Genomic DNA, 18321 nt, shown 5'->3' with positions numbered 1-18321 from the left:
CCTAAGGTCATCTGGGACTATGGCCACTTTACACTTTTTACACAGATGTAATTTTTCCCCCCGATTCCTCAGAAATTCTGTGGCAAGTCCATACATAGAAACATACACCGAAAATAGAAACAGGAGGAGGCCATTCGGCCCTTCGAGCCTGCTCCGCCTTCCATTGTGATTATGGCCATTAATTATGATCATGGCTCATCAGTATTAAGTCCATATCATTATTAAGTCCATATCATTATCATCATTAAGTCCATATTCTGAAAAAGCATTCAAGGTGCTGCAAGACCTCTGATACACAGTAATTGTTAAGGTGATGAATAGAGCCTATGTTTTGAACAACTAATGATGCAGTTGTAGACTTGCCTTTCTGAGAAAATTAGTAGTTTATGTCAGTGAGTATTCCAACATGAATCTTTTGATGAGATGGTTGTTAGATGTCACATTGATGTATATTGAAAATCAACACACTGTACAATTCCATTCATGATACTATTGTGAGGGTTTTCTTTGTACATCTATAAATGCCTCATTATAATTGTGTATTTTTCCTATTAATGTATCACAACTATTACTATTATCCTAGTTAAACTATTTGCCTCCTGTTTACATACTCTACTGTGCTGAGGTGCAACTTCAGATTTTCATTTTAATTGCAGCAAACGTTAACATGTTCACGTAGGGAAATGGGCTATTGCATTTCTAACCTTTGTGATATTTACTGTGCAACATACTACTAGAATAGGAGGCCTTGTTGCACATGGCCGTGTCCCCACCCCGGGATCAGAAGCTTTGGGTTCAAGTCCAACGTCAGCACCTCTTGGCCACGGAAGGAGTGCTCATAACGCAGTTCAACAAGCTAATAATTAGTTTGGGAATTCTTCCACCACTATCTGCCAAAGGGAAAAACAGTGTGGGTGTGAAGTTACGCTAAAAAAGAAATGCTAGAATTAACTTGCATTTTATATATACTTTGGGTGGAATTTTCCATGCAACCCGCTGCGCGTCTCGCGGTGGCGGAGGGAAATTCGCTAATTGTCTGATCCCGCCGTTGTCAACGGGGTTTCCTGTTGAAGGGACCCTTCGCCACCGTGGGTGGGTGCACAGGCGGTGGGACCGGGAGATCCCACCGGCGTGAACAGCTGGATTATCCCACCCTATATGTTTAAGCTTTTTCAAATGCTGGCAGGATAAAGGCGCCACCTAGTGCAGCACTAAACGATATCAACTCAGATTGTCTCAGCCATAATCCCTAGTTTGTACTCAATTATCCACCTCATAGAATCATAGAATCTTTACAGTGCAGAAGGAGGCCATTCGACCCATTGAGTCTGCACCAACCCTCTGAAAGAGCCCCACACCGAATGAAAAGTTTGCAAAGACTGGTGGGCAAAGACGGGTGAGGGTAGGCTGTGATATTGTTCATGGTCAAATATCCTCCAACTGCAGCAAGAGAGAAGAAATCGTGTTTTTAACAAAATTTATTGAAGTTTATTATAACTTTAAAAATCAGTATTTGTTGTACATTGACAATATCAATTACAGGTATAAAGGAGAAATGCTGCATTTCAAGGATATAGAGCAGTTTATATTTGAAAAATATTGTAATTTCAGATATATTGTGGATTATTCACAATGGTGGGGCACTAATTAATAAGATTTATAATGCAGTTTGAGACTCTGAAGAACTAAAATGTGAGAAATAACGTCAGTTGTTAGGTTATATTGTTTATTTTAAATGGGGAATTACATCAATTTGTGAGTAGTTTGTTTATATTTGAGAACTTGAATTTAAGAGGCTGTTATAGTTCATTTCTAACGGTGAAATATTACAATAGGCCAGGCTCAGGACCTGAAGAGGCTATTAAATTGGGAAGCTTCACGAGACGTTATGATGTGGCTCCCGCACTCACTGGGCGGGATCAAGATTTGCATATTTAAGTGAGCTGTTAGGGATCGAACGTTGGTGCCTTGAAGACGGCGGCATGATGCCATTTAGCCTGATCTGCACAAAAGTGGACCAGGCATAATGACACCTGGTGGGTTTCCCTGGCCGCCGGGGAAGCCGGATGGTCGGGCTCTGGGCAAGGTGATAGGTGATACCCTGGCACTCCCACTACCACATGGCAGGCACTGCCTGGCACATTGCACTGCTACCGGGGCACCTGGGCATTCCTCGCCGAGGCCAAAATAAAGAGTCCTGTTTGATAGCGGGATTGTTCTCAGCGCTGCAGGCGTCGAGAAACACACTGCTTAAATGCGACAAAATTGGGACTCAGTTTCCTCCCGTTAAATTGCGCCCATAGCCTGTGGTTGGGCAGAATTCTCCCATATCCCTGCCGGTGGGTTCAATGGCGAAAAGGGGAGAGAATTCGGCAGCAGTCCGATAATTGGTTTCACGCTGGCGTGAATTTCCCACGTGATCTCCCACCGCCGCCCCCATGAGAATCAGGAATCCCGCTGGAAGTCGGCGTGAAACTGATTTGCATCCCACTAATGAGATGCAGATGAAGGCCCAACTGGAATCTTCCCTCCCCACACCCAATTCTCCGCAACGCCAGTGGGAAAACACGTCTGAAACAGCCTGGCATGAAGATGGGACTCAACTGAACAATGGCAGGTGCCGCCTCTGGGTTTCGGGATGGAAGCTGCCTGCAACCTTAGACCCTGAACCCCAAAGCAGTGGGTGAGGAATATCTTATCAGATAGATCTTCCAGCTTCAGTGTCATAGAGCATGGATATCACCAGCCTCACAGTGTTCCTTGAGCTTAATCTTCTTTTTCAGGAGGTCCATCTTCTTACTTCAACCGTGAGACAGTTATGTTGAGTGCCTTTTAAATATGGCACCCAGATGTGATGGCTGACGTGTTCTGTCATGTACGCCCCATCATGGAATATGGTGCTAAACCCCTGAGTGCATAATTAATTATGTTGGGGCCGGAAGATATGGCATGGTTTCCCGCTGACCTCCGAAGTGAGAAACACTCCCTGTTCCCACCCCTGCCAGATGGGAGAATTGGGTTTCTATGATATAGAAATGCTGTAATTTGAAAATATTCACCTCTTTTCCTGTGTCTACAAGGCACAAGTCAGGAATGTGATGGAATGCTCTCCACTTGTCCGGATGAATGCAGCTCCAGCAGCTTTCAAGGAGCTTGACGCTACCTGGCACCTTAAACATCTACTCCTTTTTGCACATCGTGGCAGACGTGTGTTGCAGATGCACTTTAGCAACATTTTCTACAACATCTCTCAATCTCATGACCTTTACTGCTCAGAAAGACCAAGCTAACAGGTCAAGAAATATCGGGCGGGATTCTCTCAGTCCACGCCAGGCTGGAGAATCGCGAGCTCGGCGCGAATGGCGCGACGGCACCCTGACGCCGGCCCGCCGATTCCCCGGAGACAGACAATCGGCGTCATTGCCGCCGGTGCCCCGGCGATTCTCCACCCGCGATGGGCCGAGCGGCTGCATAAAAAAATCTGAGTCCTGCCGGCACAGTCCACGTGTGGTCTTACCTGGTGGGACCTCGGCATCCATCCATCCGGGGGCTTCCCCGGGGGGGGGTTCCCGACCCCGGGTGGGACCCCCGCTGTGGCCTGGCCCGCGATCGGGGCCTACTGATCGGCGGGCCGGCCTCTCGGGCTGGGGGCCTCTTTTGCTCCGCGCCGGCCCCTGTAGCCCTACACCATGTTGCGTCGGGACAGGCGTGGAGAAGGGAGCCACTGCGCATGCGCAGACCCGTGTCGCCCATCTGACGTTGGTATCGGCAGCTGGAGAGGCGTGGGTCGCTCCAGTGCCGTGCTGGCCCCCTGTAGGGGTCAAAATCACTGCTCCTGGGGGCATGTTGACGCCGTCGAGAAACGCGACAGCATTCACGACGCCATCAACACTTAGCCTCAGGAGCAGAGAATCCCCGCCCATCAACTTCTTCTCCAAGTCACACACCAGCCCAACTTTGGTGATTGTTCCTTTAAGGGCAACACAGAAGGGTAAGGGTCATCTGGCTTGGGTGACCAATCGAGACACAGAGTGGGGAATCACCCCAGGGGGAGGAGTCCCCTTAGGTTTTGGCATTCCAGAACTAGCAGTAGGTTTGCTGTTGCTCTTGTAGATTCTTATAAATAAATTGATTGTTGCTCACTCATGAAGTCTCTGAAAGTGCATTGTGCATTGTTACATTAACTTAAATAATACAATTGCTGATCTTTCGGGCAGTATTCTCCCCCCCCCCCACGTGGGAGAATCGCTGGGGCGCCGCGCAAATCGCATCAGGCCGCCCCACCCCCGCACGTGATTCTCCCACCCCCCCCCCGAAACCAGCGGTGGACAAATTGCGCCGGGCCGCTCGGAGAATTGCCGCAAACGGCGAGCGGCCCGGAGAGCAAATGGCGAGCGGCGATTCTCCAGCCCGGATGGGCCGAGCCATCGCTCCGACACGACAGGTTCCCGCCGGTACCGTCCACCACTGGTCGCTGTCGCCGGGAACTGTGTGGGAATGCGGGGGGGGGGGGGGGGGGCCTCCGATGGGGTCTGGCCCGCAATGGGGGCCCTCCGATTGGCTGGCCGGCCTCTCCCCACCCGGGCCTACCTCCTTTCGCGCCCGGGCTCAGAACACCAGCACCATGTTGGTGAGGAGCCGGCGCACGTAAGAACTTTCCCGCGCATGTGCAGGATGGCGCGGCCCAACTGCGCATGCGCAGGAATGAGCTGCCCCAACTCTGCATGCGCGGGTTGGTGAGGCGCCCATTTGGCGTTGCATAGGGACGCTGGATGGCGGGAACCACTCCAGCGCCCTGCTGGCCCCCTGTGGGAGCCATAATAGGTCATGCCCAGGACCTGTTCATGCCGTCGTGAAACGTGACGGCGTTCACGATGGCACGGGCACTTAGGCCTGGGAGCGGAGAATACCACCCACTATTGTTGCTTGGTCTAAAACATGGAACTCCCCACCCAACAGCATTGTGAGAGTCCTTACGCTACATGGATTGCAATGGTTCAATATGGTGGATCACCATCACCTTCTCAAAGACTAGGCAATAATGGCTGGCCTTGCCAGCGGCACCCACATCTCATAAATGTATGGCATGATAGCACAGTGGTTAGCACTGTTGCATCATAGCTCCAGGGTCCCAGATTCGATTCCCGGCTTGGGTCACTGTCTGTGTGGAGTCTGCACGTTCTCCCTGTGTCTGCGTGGGTTTCCTCCGGGTGCTCCAGTTTCCTCCGGGTGCTCCGGTTTCCTCCCACAGTCCAAAGACGTGCAGGTTAGGTGGATTGGCCATGTTAAATTGCCTTTAGTGTCCAAAAAAGGGTTAGGTGGGGTTACGTGGATAGGGTGGAGATGTGGGCTTAAGTAGGATGCTCTTTCCAAAGGCCGGTGCAGACTCGATGGGCCAAATTACCTCCTTCTGCACTGTAAATTCTATGAAAATGGGGAAAATAGTAATTTGTGAATATAGAGATGTTTATTTATAATGAACATTTATTTCAAATTTCAGAGAATATGTAGAAGTTGACAAATCTATTCCTGTAGAAAATGTTTGCAGGCAGAGTTCAGAAGCAAACGGGGCGAAATTCTCCGACCCCCACGACGGGTGGGAGAATAGCGGGAGGGCCTTCCCGACATTTTTGCCGCCCTCCCGCTATTCCCCCCCCCCCCCCCCCCCCCCCGCCGAAGTCCCGACCCGAATCGCTGCCGCCGTTTTTTTACGGCCGGCAGCGATTCTCAGCTGTTAGATGGGCCGAAGTCCCAGCCCTTTCCGCTTTTACGAACGGCAAACACACCTGCTCTTGCCGTTCGTAAAACCAGCGTCACAAACTCGCTATTAATAACCATGGCACCGATTGGCATGCGCATGCGCGGCTGACGTCATATGACGCGTCAGCCGGCGCTAACTCTGGCAAGCGGGCTTAACGATTTTCGTTAAGCCCGTCTTGCCGGAGCCTACGGCGTCGGGCTGCTAGCCCCGACCGGGGACCAGAATCGGTTCCCGGTCGGGAAGGGGCGCGTTGGCGTCAAACCCGCCCGGGTTTTACGGCAGCTTTACGATTTCTCCCGTTTTGGGAGAATCTCGCCCACGGTCTTTAGGCTAGGATGCTGCTGGTTGTTCCATCTATGGTTCATGGGTTATTTTGTGGACATAATTTTCTGGCTTAATTTTAAAGTTTAAACTGGCCTGACTAACTTCTGAAAGTTTAGTTTTCACAATATATTGAGGAATTCTGCCCCATTCCTCTCTCTCTTTTACTTATATTATTTTATCTAAAATCAGTGGCCAATTCCACCCTTTGTTTCAGAAGACGTTTCTACCCAGCAATGCAGACTGACATCAATTTCTGATCAGGAGAACATCAAGTTAAAACAAATAGCTACTCTGGCATTGTGTTTAAACCAGAGTAGTAGGGCAAAATTCTCCGTTTGGGAGACAAGTGTTGATGTCATGGCTGAATTGTGTGCGGTTTGAGTTCACCATTGGGGGTGCTATTTGTGGAGCAATTTAGGGCATGCTCATGCTATTGGGCCAGCTCTCTGCCCACGTGAATCAGAGCAATTCCCATTCCCGCAGGCGTCTGATTCGCTTCGGCAGGAATTGCTGCTGGAGAGCTTGACAAGCTGGAGCTGCTTATAGACACTCCATTCCCCACACACTCTCATTCCAGCCAAGAAAATAGCACATGAGAGAGCTGCCCCAAGATTCACAGGGTCAGAGCTCAATTGATTGTTGAATGCGGTGGAGGAGAAGAGGGACACCCTCTTCTCCAGGGTGGGCAGGACCTGCCCATGGCTGACAATAGGGCCCTGGGATGGTCTGGGATTGTGCATTGTTGTAAAAATGTTAAAATATTGAACATTTGAATAAAAATATATATTTTTTAAAAAGTCAGGGAGGTCTCACCCAAAAGCTTTTTTGTGTCTCCATGTCATTTATATCACTGATCAAATGATCGCGGAACCTATCAAGTAAAGCAGTTCCGAATTCACAAAACTCGGCTATCTTCCATAGCGGAAATATGAACTGGGGGAAAGACTCACCAGGGGACCTCTCCGCCATACATGTTTTTCTTTTTTTAATATAAATTTAGTGTACCAATTCTTTTTTTCCAATTAAGGGGCAATTTAACATGGCCAATCCACCTATCTGCACATCTTTTTGGTTTGTGGGGCGAGACCCATGTAGACATGGGGAGAATATGCAAACTCCAAATGGACAGTGACCCAGGGCCGGGATCGGCCACAAGTTGGTTGAATGAGTGTGTATTTGGCACCGCCGGGTACGCACGACTCCTGATTACTCTAAACATGTGCGCCCTACACAATGGTGAGACCATCTGGTGCTCGTCCTTTGTGATTGGCCAGGAAGAATTAACACATCCTTTCTGCGTACTGGTTCCAGTCTTCAACACCAGCGTCAAATTCATCGAATCGCCCAAACAGGGACATGGCAAAATCAGGGAGGTGGCTCAGCCGAGTAGGATGCAGAATCGACAACAAACCAGTTTATTCCTCATCGCCAGTTTAATAAAGACACAGGGAGTCCACACCGAATAAGAATAAAGAATTTTGGTTTATTTACAGTTACGTTATATACAACTCCCGATAGATCCCTACTGAATTTCTTCACTGCCGGTGCCTTACTGGCTGGCCTTTTATTCTAGCTGAATGGAGATCCTCCGCCCTCACCGGGGGAGCTCATACTCCGCGAGGGCCACGGGGAAGATTATCATTCCCACCCCATAAGTCCCATGTGGGACTTGACAGTACCCTTTTTGGAAAGGTTCAGAGACACCTTTGGGAGAGGTCAAGTGCTCCTTGGAATTGTTAACGGTAGACATGGGTGAATGTAGAAACTGGATAAACGCAATGAAACTGTAAAGCTGGTTGGAGCTGTCAACTAACAGGTATTTAAATCTGCCAACCTTTAAAGGTTAAAATACATCTGCAGTTTAAAAATACCAGTCCTTGCTATTTCACTCTGTTGACATAAATTTGAGGGTCATGAATTTAGAACTTGTGCCGAATGACTGATTTCACAAATTATCACTATCACAGTGGGATGCCTGTCAGTTCAATTTGATTGACGACTCCCAAGTGGTTAAAATGTCTTTGATGTGTGGCAATGAATATCAATTCGTGTTTTTTAAAAATAAATTTAGAGTACCCAATTGATTTTTTCCAATTGAGGGGCAATTTAACGTGGCCAATCCACCTACCTTGCACAACTTTGGGTTGTGGGGGCGAAACCCATGCAAACACAGGGAGAATGTGCACACTCCACACAGACAGTAACCCAGAGCCAGGATCGAACCTGGGCACCGTGAGACAGCTGTGCTAACCACTGCGCCACCGTACTGCCCATCAATTCTTGTTTTTCTAAGGGATTAATCACTTGAATGAAATATTTGTTTTCATAAGGATTAAAGCAGGGGTGGGCAAACTACGGCCCGCGGGCCACATGCGGCCCGCCAAAGGTATTTCTGCGGCCCACCAAGTCATTAAAAAAAAAACAAGTTTTTTTTTTAAATTAAAAAAAAAAAAAAATTTTTTTTAAGGTTAATGGGGGGTGGGGGGGCTGTTGGGTTACTTACTGGTATAGGGTGGATACGTTGACTTGAGTAGGGTGATCATTGCTCGGCACAACGTCGAGGGCCGAAGGGCCTGTTCTGTGCTGTTCTATGTTCTATATGAGGCGCCCAGAATCATAACCGGGTGAAGTAATTATTTTACTTAATATACTATGCGGCCCTTTGTGAATTGTGAATTTCTGAATGTGGCCCTTGCACGGAAAAGTTTTCCCACCCCTGGATTAAAGGAAGGGATGCAAATGTAGTGAATAATTTTTTGAGTGCATTTTTAAAATAAATTCTGCAACAAACACTGGAACATTTATTTTATTTCATCTCAGCATGGATCCAGAGATCTGCCATGGTGGGTACTGGTGAGTTGGCATGGAAGGTGTAAAGGCAAAGAGTGGTGGGTTGGGGCAAGTGCATATCGTCCTGTCCTGCCACCTTCAATGTTCTATGCACATATACACCTATGTCCCTCTGCTCCTGCAGCCCCTTAAGAATTTTACTCCTTATTTTATATTGTAGTCATATAGTCCACCAGTTCTGTTCAAAATGTCTGTTGTTCCTAAAACCCCTGTTTCCAGTGTACTTTATACTTCTATCTTAACATGGGATGGCCAACCAATATCCTGTGAGCTGCATCCTCTGAGAACAGTAGCTTCTTGAATGCTTCATTTGGCTGTCCTTCCCATACATTAAGGTTGAATAAAGTGCAGAATAACAAAAGAAACAAGGGATGGGATTTTCCGGCTTTTCCTGCTGACGGAATCCTCCAGTACCGCTGAAGGCGAACTCCCGCACAGGTTAGCTAAGTTGGCTGGACGGCTGGTTCGTGATGTGACGGCAGCAGCGCGAGTTTAATTCCCATAACGGCTGAGGTTTTTCATGCAGTACCCGTCCTTCTCAACCTTGCCCCTCGCCTGAGGTACGGTGACCCTCAGGTTAAATCACCACCAGTCAACTCTCAAAGGGGAGAGCAGCCTATGGTCCTCTGGAACTGTGGTGACATTTTACATTTTTTACATGGACTATTTCCAGGTAGCTTCTTATTTCTATTTTAATTTGAGACATTCAGTGAAAAGCTCTGCACATCTTAATCCCCTGAGGTCAGACTTTATTTTTTAACATGTAGATTTTAAGATAATATGACTAATACTACATGAGTACCAGCTACTCATTAAAATAAAAAGTGTGCTTATGACAGGTGTCAGGTCGAAAATTCTGTCGAGATCCAAGAGGAATACAGAAGGTTCAGAGAGGAAGTGGAAAAAGCTCATTAGAGAGGCGAGCATGGATAATGAGAAAAGATTGGCATCCAACATAAAGAGGAATTCCAAAGTCTTCTATAGGCATATAAATAGTAAAAGGGTCATTAAAGCCAAAATAGAGCCAATTTAAGGACCTAAAAGATAATTTATTCCTGGAGGCAGGGGGCCTGGCTGAAGTATTAAATTGATACTTTCCATCAGTCTTTACCAATGAGGTAGATGCTACCCAGGACATGGCAACACACGAGGAAACTCTGTCCCGGGAAGGGTTTAAAATTGCTAAGCGGGAAGTGTTGAATAGACTGTCGGTACTTAAAGTTGAGTAGGAACCAGAACCAGATGAGATGCATCCAAGGATACTGAATGAAGTGAGAATGAGAATTACAGGGCTGCTGACCATAATCTTCCAGTCATCCCTAGATTCATGAGAGGTGCCAGAGAACTGGAGAATTGCAAATGTTACGCCCTTGTTTAACAAAGGTTGTAAGGTTACCTGAGCAATCACAGGCCAGTCAGTTAAGAATTAGTGGTGGACAAGCTTCTAGAAACACCTTGTTAGGTGAATTGGACAATCTGAATTCTCCCTCTGTGTACCTGAACAGGTGCCGGAGTGTGGTGACTAAGGGATTTTCACAGTAACTTCATTGCAGTGTTAATGTAAGCCTACTTGTGACAATAATAAAGATTATTATTGTTGTTCAATCGGATTCAATTCTCTGGTTTTATGAAGTTCAATTCTGTCTTCTATCAGGTTCTGTTCTGCATTTTATTGAGCATTATTCTCTGATTTGTATTATTTTCCAGTTATCACTATGATTATAGTTGGGTTTATTCTCTTATTGTCACTCTTGATGGATTATTACTCCGACTCGATCGCAGAGATTCCTATGTCACTTAGACCCATGATTCTACAACAGATACATGAAGGTCATGAGATACATGAACCACCAAGAATGGTTAGGGTGGGGAATGAACTGCCTGCTGTGATAGTGGAGTCGGACATTTTAGGAACTTTCAAGCGGTTATTGGATAGGCACATGCAGCACACCAGAATGACAGGGAGCGGGATAGCTTGATCTTGGTTTCGGACAATGCTCGGCACAACATCGAGGGCCGAAGGGCCTGTTCTGTGCTGTACTGCACACTGGCATCTTTTATTCCAAACTCCATCAAGATCAGTTCTGTGGTGTCAGATTTTATTCACTTATTCTATTGATGTTTATTCTGCAGTGTATCGGGGTCCATTTGGTCAGTTGTTACCACTAGTGTCTCTTAAGTCTCTTATCCTTAAATTCTTCCAATTCCTCATTGACATGCAACTCCTCGGCAACATCATTCAAAAGCAAAGTGTAGTCTTCACATGCACACTGACAGCACCACTCAACTCTACCTCACACCCACAAATCTTGCCTCCTATAATGTTGCTAAATTATCTGACTGCTTGTCCAGCATTCAGTACTGGATAAGCAAAACATTCCTCCAGTTAAATATTGGGAGGGCTAAAGCCGTTGTCTTCAGTCACTGCTACAAACTCCATTCAGTGGTTACCAACTCCATCCTTCCCCCTGCCAGTCTATTCACAATTTTATTATATTTGATTTCGAAATGAGGTTTTTGACTAAATATTTACGCCATTACTAAGACAACCTTTTTCCACCATCCTAACCTTGCCTGACTTCGCCGCCACCCCACCCCCATCTCAGCTCATCTACTATTGAAACCCTCATCTATGCCATTTGTTATGGGCTAGGGTTTAGAGAACCCCAAAGTGTATGATGGAGTTCAGCTGACCCCCAACTTTTAATAGATTGTGGTATGGGGAGCACACGGGCCTACTTTACAGGTGTAGTACAACAGAGAATTAAATTTTAAAAATGTTTATTTATGAAACCAGTTAACACTTTATAAACCCACAGTAAACACCTTAACAAATATCAACACCAATCGTCCCCACAGATACAATATTCTATAAGTAACCCTTAATCTTTGCTTGCAACATCCAAAAGGCAAAAGACCCTTTTTAGCACAGAGATCAGGTTTGAAATCACCCAAATGATCTGGAGACAGTCTTTAGATTGCAAAGAGATCCTTATAAAGCTGCTTGCTTTGCCTGCAGCTAACCAGCTCTCAAAACGAAACTAAAAACACCCTGTAGCTGTCTGCTCAAAAACGAAAGTGAAGACAGACAACCCAGCTCCACCCACATCCTGACATCACTGCAGCTATTGAAAAAACACTCGTTTCTTAAAGGTACATCTACTACAGGTATTTAATAAACACCCATTTCGTAAAGGTACATCCACTGCAGGTATTTAATAAACACCCAGTTCTTAAAGGGTCTCTCACATGACACTTTGCTACTTCTAGACTTGAAGACTTCTCCTGATTCGCCTTCCCCATTTGTAAACAGGTCATCCAAAACTCTGTTGCTTGTCTCCTTATTCATTTCAATTCCTGTTCACCTATCACTCCTGTGCTCGCTGACCTGCTTCAGCTCCCAGTCAAGTAAAACTTCAATTTTTCAATTCTCATCCTTGTTTTCAAATCCCTCCATTGCCCTCCCCCTCCCTATCTCTGTTATCTTGTCCAGTCCCACAACCCTTCATCATATCTTTGCTCATCTATTTCTGGCCTCTTGAGGACCCCTGATTTTAATTGCTTCACTATTGGTGGCTATACCTTCAGCTGCCCAGGGACTACGTTCTTGAGTTTCCCTCTCAGTCCTCTCCACCTCTCTATGCTGCTTTTAAGACTTTCCTACCTCTTTACCAAGCTTTTCACCAGATGCCCTAATTTCATCTAATGTGACGCAAATATCAAGTTTATTATTATATGCTCCTGTGAAATGCTTTGGAATGTTTTAATACACTAAAGGCACGAGACAAATATAAGTTGTTGTTGTTATTGGAGTCCATTCTGTTGGGATCCTTTTACGGTTCAAATGGCTTCCAATCTACGTTCTATCAGAGTCAATTCTGGATTCTATCAGCTAAAGTCGAGATAATAGAGCAGTGTAGTGATTTGGATAAAGCTATGTAGAGTGCGAGAGGAAGGTACAGAATTTAATGTAACAATGTATCCATGAATAAAGTCCATGTAAGGGATAGTAGTAAAAAAAAGAAATGCCCTTAATCTGAATGCATGAAGCATTCACAGTAAGATAAATGAACTGGGAATGCAGGGTTTAGTGAGAGGGAGGAACTGAAGGTGATCAATATTAGTAGAGAATGTTTGGGGAAATTGATGGGATTGAAGGTTGATAAATCCCCAGGGCCTGATAACTTACATCCCAGAGTACTTAAAGGAAGTGAGCCGGGATTCTCCCCTACCCGGCGGGGCGGGCGGGGGGGGGGGGGGGGGGGGGGGGGGGGCCTGGCGTACCGAGAACCACTCTGGCGTCAGGCCTCCCCAAAGGTGCGGAATTCCCCGCACCTTTAAGGGCTAGGCTTGCGCTGGAGTGGCTCCCGCTCCGCCGACCGACCTTTGGCGCCCCGCCGACTGGCGTCGGGCTGACCGAAAGGCCGTCGGCGTGAGACCACGCATGCGCCAGAGCGTCAGTGGCCGCTGATGTCACCCCGGCACATGCGCAGTGGAGGGGGTCTCTTCCGCCTCCGCCACGGTGGTGGCACCGTGGGGGCACCCCCAGGGGTCAGATCGGCCCGCGCCCCCTCCAGGACCCCGGGGCCCGCTCATGCTGCCTGCTCCCGCCGGCACCAGAGGTGGTTTAAACCACGTCGGCGGGAGAGGCCTGACAGAGGCGGGACTTCGGCCCATCGCGGGCTGGAGAATCGCCGCGGGGAGGCCCACCGACCGGCACGGGGGGCCCTCCGACTGGCGCAGCGTGATTCCCGCCCCCGCCGATTCCCGGGTGGTGGAGAATTCCAGCCACGGCGGGGGCGGGATTTACGAAGGCCCCGGGCAATTCCCCGACCCTGTTGGGGTCGGAGAATTCCCCCTGTGGTTCTAGAAATAGTGAATGCATTGGTGGTCATCTTCCAGGATTCTATAGATTCAGGGGCAGGTCCTACAGATTGGAGGGTAGCTAATGTAACCCCACTATTTAAAAAGGGAGGTAGAGAGAAAAAAGGGAATTATAGACCAGTCAGCCTGACGTCGGTAGTGGGAAAAGTTCTAGAATCCATTATCAAAGATTTTATGGCAGAACACTTAGAAAACAGAGGCAGGATCGGACAGAGTCAGCAGGGATTTATGAAGGGGAAATCATGCTTGCCAAATCTGATATAATTCTCCGAGGATGTAACTAATAGGTTGATGAGAGGGAGCAAGTGGGTGTGGTTTATTTGGAGTTTCAGAAGGCTTTTGACAAAGTCCCACATGAGAGATTAGCGTGCAAAATTAAAGCACATGGGATTAAGGGTAGTGTATTGAGATGGATAGAAAACTGGTTGGCCAACACAAAACAAAGAGTAGGAATTAACGCGTCTTTTTCCAAACAGCAGGCTCAAGTAGGCTTATATTAACACTGCACTGAAGTTACTGTGAAAAGCCCCTAGTTGCCACACTCCAGTGCCTGTTTGAGTACACTTGAGGGAGAATTCAGAATGTCCAAATTACCTAACAGCTCATCTTTCACGACTTGTGGGGGGAAACCAGAGCACCCGGAGGAAACCACGTGGACATGGGGAGAATGTGCGGGCTCCACACAGACAGTGGCCCAAGCTGGAAATCGAACCTGGGACCAACCAAGGAGTTGTGAAACAACAGTGCTACCGACTGGTGGGGTACCGCAGGAATCGGTGCTGAGACCCCAGCTATTCACAATCTATATTAATGATTTAGATGGGGGAACAAAATGTAATATCTCCAAAGTTGCAGATTGCACAACGCTGGGTTGGGGGTGAACTGTGAGAAGGATGCAGAGATCCTTCAGTGTGATTTGGGCAAGTTGAGTGAGTGAGTAAGCAAATGAATGACAGATGCAGTATAGTTTGCATAAATGTGAGGTTATCCACTCTGGTAGCAAAAACAGGAAGGCAGACTATTATCTGAATGGCTATCAATTAGGAGAGGAATGTGCAACGGGACCTGGGTGTCCTCGTATACCAGTCACTTAAGGTAAGCATGCAGGTGAAGCAGACAGTAAATAAGGCTAATGGGTATGTTGCCCTTCATTGCGAGAGGTTTTGAATACAGAAGCAGGGATGTGTAGCTGCAATTATACAGGGCCTCAGTGAGGTCACACTTGGAATATTGTGTGCAGTTTTGGTCTCCATATGTGAGAAAGAAAGTTCTTGCTCTGGAGGGAGTGAAACGAAGGTTCATCTGATTGATTCCTGGAATGGCAGGAATGATTGAGTTGGTTAGGATGTATTCGCTGGAGTTCAGAAGAATGTGGGGGAATCTCAGAAACCTATAAAGTTCTAACACCAGTCAGGGTAGGACTAAACAGGGTAAATGCCAGAAGGATGTTCCCAATGGAACAGAACCAGGAGTCACTATCTGAGGATATGGGGTAGACCATTTTGGACAGTGATGAGGAGGAATTTCTTCACCCAGAGTGTTCAGATCTGGCAGGAAGGAGAATCCTGCCCTGTATGTTTCCAAGGAGCAGTTGGATATAGCACTTGTGGTGAAGAAGATCAAAGGATATGGGGAGAAGGTGGGATCACGCTACTAAGTTGGATGATTAGCCATGATCATAATGAAAGATTATTATTGAATAGTGGAGCTGGCCCATAAGGCCAAATGGCCTCTTTCTCCTCCTATTTTCTATGTTTCTATGAACTAGCAGAACAAATAGAGATAAATCATAGAATCCCTACAGTGCAGGAGGCCATTCGGCCTATCAAGTCTTCACCGACCCTCTGAAAGAGCACCCTACCTAGGCCCCTCCACTGCCGCTTGCCCTATCCCCACCTAACCGTTGGACACCAAGAGGCAATTTAGCATGGCCAATCCGCCTAACTTGCACATCTTTGGACTGTGGGAGGAAACTGGAGCACCTGAAGGAAACCCACACAGAAGTGGGGAGAATTTACAAACTCCACTCACCCAAGGTCGTAATCAAACCTGGGTCTTTGGTGCTTGTGAGTCAGCAGTGCTAACCACTGTGGCACCGCACCGCCCTTGGTTTATATTTAATCGCTGTTACAATGTAACCATGATTGGAAAATAAATATTCCAGGATTCTTAACATTTCAAATACACAGAATCAAAAAGGAAGAGGAGTTGCCCTCATTGTAAAAGATAACATTGGTGTAGTAGTGGGAAAGGATCTTAATTCAGAAGTTCAGGAAGTAAACCCAGCATGGGTGGAGATTAAGAATAAAAAGGGTCAGAAATTGCTGGTGAGAGTAGGTTATTGGCTCTGTAACTGTAGTTATTCTGCTGGATAGAGTATGAAATAAGAAGTAATTGGAGCTGGTAACAAAGACGATGTATTCATTGTGAGGGATTGTAATTTTCATATAGACTGGACAAATCAAATTGACAAGGGTAGTCTAGAAGATGATTTTGTGGAATGCTTTTGCAACTGTTTTGGAACAATATGTTGTGGAATCAACTAGGGATAAGGCTATTTTAGATTTAATTTTGTGTAATGAGGCAGGTTTAATTAGTAATCTTATTGTAAGGAGTACCCTGGGAATAATGGCCATAATACAATTGAATTCCATAGTAAATTTGAAAGTGACATAATCCAGTCCCAAACAATAATCTTGAATTTAAACAATTTCAATTCGATAGATGTGAGAGAAGAACTAGCTATGGTTAATTCGGTAAATAGACTAAAATGCATGGTGGAAAGTAAACAGTGGGAAATATTTAAAGAAGTGATTTAAAATGCTCAACAAGAATACATCCATTAAAAAAACCAAAAGCCAGATAACTACAGAGGTTAAGGATAATATTAAATCAAAAGAAGAGCCTTATAGTGTAGCAAAGAAAAGTCATAAGCCTGAGAATTGGGAGTCAAAAAGTTGATAAAAAGCAAAAAAGTAGAACATGAGTGAAATATAAAAACAGATGGTAAGAGCTTTTATATGTATGTAAAAAGGAGAGTAGCTAAAATAAATGTAGGTCCATTAGATAGAGATAGAGAAAATTGTCATGGAGAATTAAGTAATGACGGATATTAAACAAATAGTTTGGATGGGATTTGCTCCCCCCCAGTGTGTTTTGTGGTGACAGAGGCAGCCCGCTGTTGGTGGTCTTCCGGTCCCATCTAACTAAGGAACATGCTATCCTTGATTTGGTATTCTGCAATGAGAAGGCATTAATGAATAATCTTGTTGTGTGGGTTCCTTTAGGGAACAGTGACCATAATATGATATAAGAACATAAGAACTGGGAGCAGGCGTAGGCCATCTGGTCCCTCGAGCCTGCTCTGCCATTCAATGAGATCATGGCTGATCTTTTGTGGACTCAGCTCCACTTTCCGGCTCGAACACCATAACCCTTAATCCCTTCAATACAGGCGCTGTAGTGTGGCGACTGAGAGATTTTCACAGTAACTTCATTGCATAAGCCAACTTGTGACACTAAGAAAGATTATTATTTGAATGGAAAGTGAAGAAGTCCCAGATCTGAAATTAGGGTTCGAAATCTAAACAAAGGAAACTACGAAGGTATTGGGCAGCACGGTAGCATGGTGGTTAGCATAAATACTTCACAGCTCCAGGGTCCCAGGTTCGGTTCCCGGCTGGGTCACTGTCTGTGAAGAGTCTGCACGTCCTTCCCGTGTGTGCGTGGGTTTCCTCCGGGTGCTCCGGTTTCCTCCCACAGTCCAAAGATATGCAGGTTAGGTGGATTGGCCATGCTAAATTGCCCGTAGTGTCCTAAAAAAGTAAGGTTAGGGGGAGGGTTGTTGGGTTACGGGTATAGGGTGGATACGTGGGTTTGAGTAGGGTGATCATTGCTCGGCACAACATCGAGGGCTGAAGGGCCTGTTCTGTGCTGTACTGTTCTATGTATGAGGTGTGAGTTGGCTAAGATAGATTGGGGAACATCATTAAAAGGCATGATTGGCAATATTAAATATTAGCAATGGCTAATATTTATGAGAGATTGGGTTGACTTGGCCTGTAGTCACTGGAATGTAGGATGAGAGGGGCTAATTGAAATGTATAGAATTCTGACAGGACTGGACAGAGTGGACGCAGGGATGTTGTTTGCTCTGACTGGAGGTTCTAGAACAAGGGATCACAGTCTCAGGATATGGGTGAGGAGAAATGTCTTTACTCAGAGGATGGTGAACCTGTGGAATTCTCTACCACAAACATTTGTGGAGGACAAATCACTGAATATATTTAGGAAGGAAATAGATACATTTCTAGACTCTAAAGGAGAATGGGGAGAACACTGCAGTATGGCGTTGAGATCGAGGACCAGCCATGATCTTGTTGAAAGGCAGACTCCTGCTACTATTTCTCTGTTTCTATAACTGTATTGAAAGGATTCAGTTTGACAATCAATCTGTTCACCATTTTATGAATGTATCTTCCACGGCCATCAAGTACTGAATG

The 18321-nt window shown here is 46.3% G+C and overlaps 1 protein-coding gene across 2 annotated transcripts in view; it reads left to right on the top strand.

The window, feature by feature from the left end:
- The window catches only part of atxn1a (ataxin 1a), a 400286-nt gene that overhangs the window by 185908 nt on the left and 196057 nt on the right, over positions 1-18321 (top strand). The gene's annotated exons all lie outside the window — the stretch shown is intronic.

The sequence above is a fragment of the Scyliorhinus canicula genome, chromosome 5, assembly GCF_902713615.1.
Source record: "Scyliorhinus canicula chromosome 5, sScyCan1.1, whole genome shotgun sequence".
NCBI lineage: Eukaryota > Metazoa > Chordata > Chondrichthyes > Carcharhiniformes > Scyliorhinidae > Scyliorhinus > Scyliorhinus canicula.
This window is presented reverse-complemented; position numbering and strand designations above follow the sequence as displayed.